The sequence below is a fragment of the Arvicanthis niloticus genome, chromosome 5 (genome assembly GCF_011762505.2).
Source record: "Arvicanthis niloticus isolate mArvNil1 chromosome 5, mArvNil1.pat.X, whole genome shotgun sequence".
NCBI classification, from domain to species: Eukaryota; Metazoa; Chordata; class Mammalia; order Rodentia; family Muridae; genus Arvicanthis; species Arvicanthis niloticus.
In genome coordinates, this window is record NC_047662.1 from 38,708,583 (window position 1) to 38,716,146 (window position 7,564).

The 7,564-nt window shown below is 34.4% G+C and overlaps 1 pseudogene; it reads right to left on the bottom strand.

Annotated features, from left to right (window-relative positions):
- Positions 1-250: 250 nt before the first annotated feature.
- Positions 251-3,907, bottom strand: LOC117708676 (selection and upkeep of intraepithelial T-cells protein 8-like; annotated as a pseudogene).
- Between the last annotated feature and the right edge of the window lie 3,657 nt (positions 3,908-7,564).

The window sequence follows — 7,564 nt, forward strand, 5'->3', positions numbered from 1 at the left end:
ACATATATATGTTTTTCTAAATGGAGGAAATAGTACAAAATGTTTAATACCATCTTTCATGTTACTGAACTACCATCTTGTTAAACTTACAGGTGAATTTTATTATGTCTAATGAGAAAAATTAATGTCTCTAAAGCTTCAAGATATGCTTATTTATAAATTTCCACTGTTTATTTTTCTTCTAATACTCTACACTTAGCATTTATCTAACCAGAACCAGTATCAATGATGAAGAGGCACAGTAAAGTGATTTTCTGCAATGCAGTACATCCTTTAACATTCATTAATTCATTGATTTATTCTTTGTGCTTCCACATTGGCAAGTAATCCTCATGACTGAGTACTTACTTGCTATGATGAGACTGGTTTGCTTCTCTTCACCTGTTAGAGGGTTAAGAACACCAGCATGTAATACTTCCTGTGACTGGTTTCTAAGGAGAAGAGTAATTTTCACGTAGAAAAATCTGTCTTCATTCTGAGAGCATGATATTGAAGAATGTGGAATTACTTTCCCATTACTGTCTTTCCACTCCATTGGCTGGGGGAACCACCCTACTGAAGAACACTCCAGAATGAGTCCATCATTCCAAACTCTGACATTGATTTGCATCTTCAATCAAAATGCTAGTGACAATGACAAGGAAATAAGAGCATAGGTATTAAGCTACTGAGAATGGATTGACAAGATAGGTTTAAAAACACATGTGAGTCTACTTCCAGATATTGATTGTTAAGTTAGACTAATTGATTGCTATATGATGGTCGATTCTTTACTTAGTTTATTTTTTGAGGTTAAAGGTATAACTTGTACTCATTGCTTAGATATTTTAGAATGTAAAATATAATAAACACGTAACAAACAGCCAAGATGATGCAATGTATGTTCAGTTTGTTGGGCACAAGGACACTGGTATATTATGTTCCACAAGCAACTTACCAGCCACACTGGAGTTTCATGAAGGCCACATCACTAAAGCCACTATCATTAAATGAACATTGGTAAGGCCCATCATCCAAGATGCTGATGTTATGATTCGGAGGCCACTTTGCCATTTCCAATGGCCTCATTCACAAATTCTGTGCGATTCACATATTCAGGAGCCAGCTTCTCCATCTACTCCATGGCCACCTCTGTACTGATAAACAAGCTTTATATTGTTTCCTGAACCAGCGCACATCCATAATTCCCCACTGCGTGGTGGAGTCACCTGGCAGCTGAGCTCAGCCTGGCCTCCTACTCTAGCCACCACATGTCCAGTTGAGTAGTCACCATCAGATTCTCTGTGGGGAAAAATTGAAATCAAAGTAAACCTGAAGCTAATAAGATGTACTGCCATGAACTGTTTAGAAGGACATACCAAATCTACCTAGAAGACCTAGCTGATCTAAGTTTCAACTCTGATTACATTTCTTTTAATCTTTCAATGTTTTTGAAAACCAATGCTAGCTCATTCCTATCATTTAAATAGATTTAGTTAAGTAGGAAATCCCCAGTAATTCGTCTTTCTACTTAATTATATGGGAGAGTCTATCTGATATAGCTATTTTGGAACACTGGAATCTATTGAAGGCTGTTTTTAGTTTTTGTGGCAAATACCTAATCCTAATTATTCCATATTGATGTTGGGAATTGACCCTGGTTCTCTGGAAGAGCATCCAGTGCTCTTAACCACTGACCCATCTTTCAGCCCCTCCCATATGTTTTAAGGTGCTAGTGTAGAAACTTCTTTGGGAGATTTGTAAATAAAACTCAGGATCCACCAAAGATGAACACATAAGAAAAATATGATATATACACATAATTGGTGAATACAGAATACATTGTTTTGAATGTTTTTCAGAACCTGGTCTCTATTAGATCAATTAATAAAGTTAGGTTGACAAGCAGTAGTGGCGCATGCCTTAATCCCAGCACTTGGGAGGCAGAGGCAGCAGATTTCTGAGTTCAAGGCAAGCCTGGTCTAGACAGTGAGTTCCCAGACAGCCAGGTCTACACAGAAAAACGCTATCTCGAAAAAACCAAAAACAAATACATACATACATACATACATACTACAGCTAGGCTAATTTACTGTCAGTTTTTCCTTCCCGAAGTTTATGTAGTTTTGATTATATGCTTTTGACTCTCTCTATTCCCACGTCTCGCCATTTCTCCTTCTCAAGAAGCCTGAACACTATCTTTCAGATAGGGATGCAATTGGAAAGTTTCTTGTTTGTTTGTCTAAGATGAAGTCTATGTATTCTTTACATTTGAAAGATAATTAATATGTTATGAATATAATTCTAAATTAGTAGGTTTTCCATGAATGCTTTAAATGATTTTCTGCATCTATTTCTTGCTTATATGGTTTTCTGTTAAAGCTGGAGTAATTTTATCTTTTTTTATGGGGAGATGGACATTATTTCCAATTCTATACCAATGACTGCTAGTATTTTAACTGTATCTTTCATTTTCATTATACTTTGAATACTATATGCAAAGGTGGCATTTTTTTCTGTTTGTTTGGCTCTTACCCTGTTTGGTGTTTTCTGAGACTCCTGGATCTGTAGGGGGTTAAAGCATGTACTCTACTTCTTTTTTGCTTTCTTCTCCTTCTATTACCATTGTCTAAATATTACAACTTTCATAAGTTGTCTCAGAGTTCTTATATTTTTCCTGCAAAACTTGAACTCTTTTTTCTATTTATACATTTCTATGATCAATAATCAAAATCAGAATTCTTCCGAGCTTTGTCCATTCAGTTCTACTCACATTTTCTTAATTCCTGCTATAGTCTATAGTGTTTTTAACTATAATATTTCTTTCTTTATTCTTAGAATTTCTAGCTTGCTTATATTATTCATATGATCTTGTATGTTGTCATTTTGCCATTAGATTACTACAATATTAATTACAGTTGTATTACATTTCTAGCCTGATAATTGCAGACTAACTGTGGTTTTACTTGCTCTATCCCTGTGGATTCTGGTTGATTTGTGTGTGTGTGTGTGTCAAGAAAAGTTTCATTGACAGTCAAATATACTACAATTAATCTAACCTGATGGTATATTTGAATGAGTAAAATTAAGTAAATAGTGTGTGAAAAAAAGAGAAGAACTTTTTGCATATTTTTTATTTGAATCTGGTCTTTCAGTGAAATTGTGCTTTAGGCTGTGACCTTTTTGAGGACTTCCCAATATCTTTGTTTCCTGAGAGGGACAGGACAGAAGAGGTGACTTGAGTTCAATATTATCTTTCTCCCAGTGTCAATTCATTCAGCCCATGAACCTCAACAGGTAATACTTTCAGAAAACAGTTCATCTTTGAAGGCGAAACTAATTAAGGTGGACTGATTATGAATAGCTCTTCTCCATGTACTTCTCTCCTCTCACTCTCATTCTTAACCATGAGAACCTGGTAAAATGTCTCGGAAAAAAAGATGCCTGTAGAAATGCGAAGAAAAGAGCATCCATCCAGCACCAAACAGTTGGGGATATTTGTTCTTGTGATTCAAACTGTTGCAGGTTGAGGGTCTAGTAATCAGTGATTTCAGCTTACTTTTTCCTAGTTCACAATTATTATTCTCAGATGTTTCTTCTCATCCTCAGAGAATTATGACCTGGTAGAATTTTGCTCCTTTCTGGCTCTTTACCATAGAGAAAGTGATACGCCCTGGGATCTGACTGCATTTTTGACTATAAGAAGAGTTTACTGGACATTCACCTCTTTAATATTTTGCTAATTATTGCAATGACATAATGCTGCTAACATCCTTTAATAGAAAAATTGAGCACTAGAAATCTATCTGTTATTCTTTCTCATAAATGCAATAGATAAGAAAAAATTGTTCTTACCTGAAGTTAATACTGTTTGCAGAAGATTGAAGTACATATGATACCAGAAAAAATAAGAGTATGGAGGCTTCATCAAGCTAGAAAGGACAATGCAGCAAGAAACAGACAATAAGAGATGAAAATAAACCTTTCTAGATAATTTAAACATTTTCTAGATAATTAAATAGAGACAATATTAATGTTCCCTTAAAAATAACTTTTTCAGTGTTGGAAAAAAAAGAGGACTGTCCCTCACACATGATTCTCATCAGAGCAGAACGTCCCAGTTCCTTTAGTCCTCTAGTTCACATTCCTTAGTTCCTTTAACTTTTAGACCAACCTTGTTTAAGTGACAGTTCCCTAAGAAGATGCATTTAACACGTAGTGGAAGGAAATATATTTAAATAAATTAATAGATGTAGGGAACAAAAGCGACCAGTCTAAAGACATAGCTGTCTAAATGTGAGTAAGAAAAATATTTTTAACCATGTGATTGAAAAAAATATTAATATCAAATAGTGGATAAACTAAAGTCCTCTCTTAATAATAATATATGTTATTTCTAATCAGTGGAACAGTTGCTGAAGCCTGTAATTAGTAATTTTTAATGATCACTTCTGTACTGTAAAATATGAAAATGGTTTGTGACTATGTTGTTGAGAGTTGAAAACAAAGACATAGCTTACAAAGAAAGACCTGGATGAATTAAATGTTAATGTGTTTTTCAAACCTATCAGAAAACAAATCATCAAGAGCAATTTCTTAGATTGAAATTTGGAACAAGAGAGTGGCGCATATGAAGAAGCATGTGTAAAATTTACTAATCTTAAAAGATACTGAATGGTGCCACATAAATTTATAAGATATTAATCACAGTAACAACTTGCAAGCAATCATTAAAGTTGTTAAATTATACACACACACAATATATATATACATATATATATGTATAATATATGTATGTATATATTCTGATGCATAAGTATAATTGCCTTTAAGGGATCAGATAGTGAAACTTGCAATATCTGCTGGCCTTTTTTCATGAACTAAGAATTGAGGATGCAGACCAATGAAGAATCAACTTTCCTTCTATTATTGATTGGAGGATTACCATTATTTAGGTCTTTTCTAACTATATAGGTTCCCTACTTTAAAAATGAATGAAATGCCAAGAAGAACCAACAGAAATTCAGTATTGAGAACTTGTAGAAATGCAGGGCACATCATAGAGAGGAAAATAAAAAATAACCATATGTGATATTTCACAAATCAGAAGGAAAAAACTGCTAAGATTCATACAGAACCACCAAAAGACACTAAATAGCAAAAATAATCATTAGGAAAAAAAAATACTGCTTGGGGATTACTGTACCACATTTCACTATGTATTACAGAACCAAAGTAATAAAAGCAACATGATACTGGTTAATTAAATAGAAGCATAGACAAATGGAACAGAATAGAAGACCCAAATACATGCAACTCAGGACATTGATATTTGATAAAAAATGCTAAGACGATACACTGGATAAAACATTATAATGTTCATAAAGATGCTAAGAATAAGAATATCTACTAAAAAGAATAAATTAGGTCATATTTATCACCCAAGACAAAGTCAGCCACAAATGAATCAAGTGTCTCAGTGGAACAGAAATACAGAAATTATAGAAGAAAAACACAGGTAAGATCCAGATATAGGAAAGACTTTGAGTAGGAGTCCATTACCCAGGAATTACAGACAACAGCTGAAACCAGGGCCTCATGAAACTTAAACTCCTGTATGGTGAACAAAACAATTGAACAAGAAGCCTGCAGAGTGCTATTATATCAGGTTGAGAATTAATATCCATAATATATGAAGATCTAACACATATACTAAAAGAATCAACAAAACAAGTGACCCAACTAAAAAAATGGGCTACAGATATAAAGAGACAGCTCTCAAATATAAAATGCAAATGGCTGAAACAAAATAGTTTTAAAAATTCAACATTCTTAGTTATTAAAATTGCAAATTCAGAGATGATATTTCATCTCATCCAAATAAAAATAACTAAGTTAAAAACAATCAAGCAAATGAATAAATAAACAAAACCAAAGCCCAAACCAAAACAAACACGAGCAACCGGAAATAGCTGGCATGTATTTGAGAAAAGAACTGCAAATTGATAAAACAAACTCTGGGAATCAGCGTGGAGTATCCTGCAAAAACTAAAGTAGATCTACCATGTGATCAGCCATACTACTGGGGGCTATACACAAAGGATAACATTCTACAACAGAGACATTTGATTTTCCATTCATTGCTGTTCTATTCACCAATAACCATGAGAAGGAAATTACACAAATATTCACCTAATAATTTATAAAGAAATATGGTATATTAGCATATGTTGAAATTACTACTATTAAAACATATATATATTATATATGTATATATATGCAAGAATATATGCAAGATAAAACAGAGTTAATCTACAAAAGCCAACATTGTTATAGGGATACATCATAGGCTAACAAATAAAGACCCAGGCCCAGGAATGAATTACATCTTTTGGAGTTGTTGGTCATTGAGATCCCATAGATTCGCAAACATTATAGTCGTGTTAGTGTATTTCTAGAACTTGACATTAAAACTCTCTCAAAAAAGAAAAAAGGAAGGAACCCAATAAACAAACAAACAAACAAACCCCTCTGGTGCTGAAGGACATCATATATCTGAGCTATTAAAAAATGAAGAGTCTAAGCTACTGATCTGAAAACTTCATTCGACTGTCTGGCTTTCACAATATTGAAAGGGACATGCACAATTCTAGAAGAGAAAAAATATCAACCATTCTCAGCTCATGAACTCTGCAAGCAACAATAATGGATGGCCTGTCAAGATATTCTCATGGATAGATAGTGGCCAGAGCATCATGGGATTATGACAAATCATTTTGATTGGATTTAAATTCTTCTCCACAAGATGAAGTCGTGACGACACTATATTGGACAATGACTCTATGACCAGATTGACCTAGGCCTATCTATACTCAAAGCATGCAATTGTTTCATAATACAAAGTCCACATCAAACAAATAAGCAGCATGGTCAGGCCCTGTCACGCACTACACTGTTCCCTGGTAACAAATCTGTATATTCAGTGTTTCTTGCTATGAAAGAGACACATGATAGTTCAACTCTTATAAAAGAAATATTTAATTGTGCCGGGTTACAGTTTCATAGGTTTAGTCCATGTCATCAGCCAAGGGATCATAGAAGCATTCAGACATACATGATACTGAGAAGAAGCTGAGAGTGAAATGTGGTAGTTTGAATACGAATGCCTCATAGACTCACATAATAAATGCTTGGTCACCAGAGAATTGCACTGTATGAAAGGATTAGGAGGTTGTTAGCATATTGGATACAATAATGTATCACTGGGTGGGTGAGCTTTTTGGTTTCCAATCCCATCTGGCCCAGCAGTTCTCTTTCTTGACTGCTTGAGATTCAGGTATAGAACTCTCAACTACTTCTCTAACACCATGCCTGCCTGAATGTTTCACGCTCCCTGGCTTCATAACAATGACTAAACCGTTGAAACTGCAAAGAAAGCCCATAAATGTTTCTTTGAAAGTATTCCATGTCATGGTGTCTCGTCACAGCAATAGAGCACGGTCTATGACAGCACATACAGAGTTCTCTACACCTACTACAGAGACTATTGGAAGGGCTTCTCAACCTCTGATTCCTTATATTTATG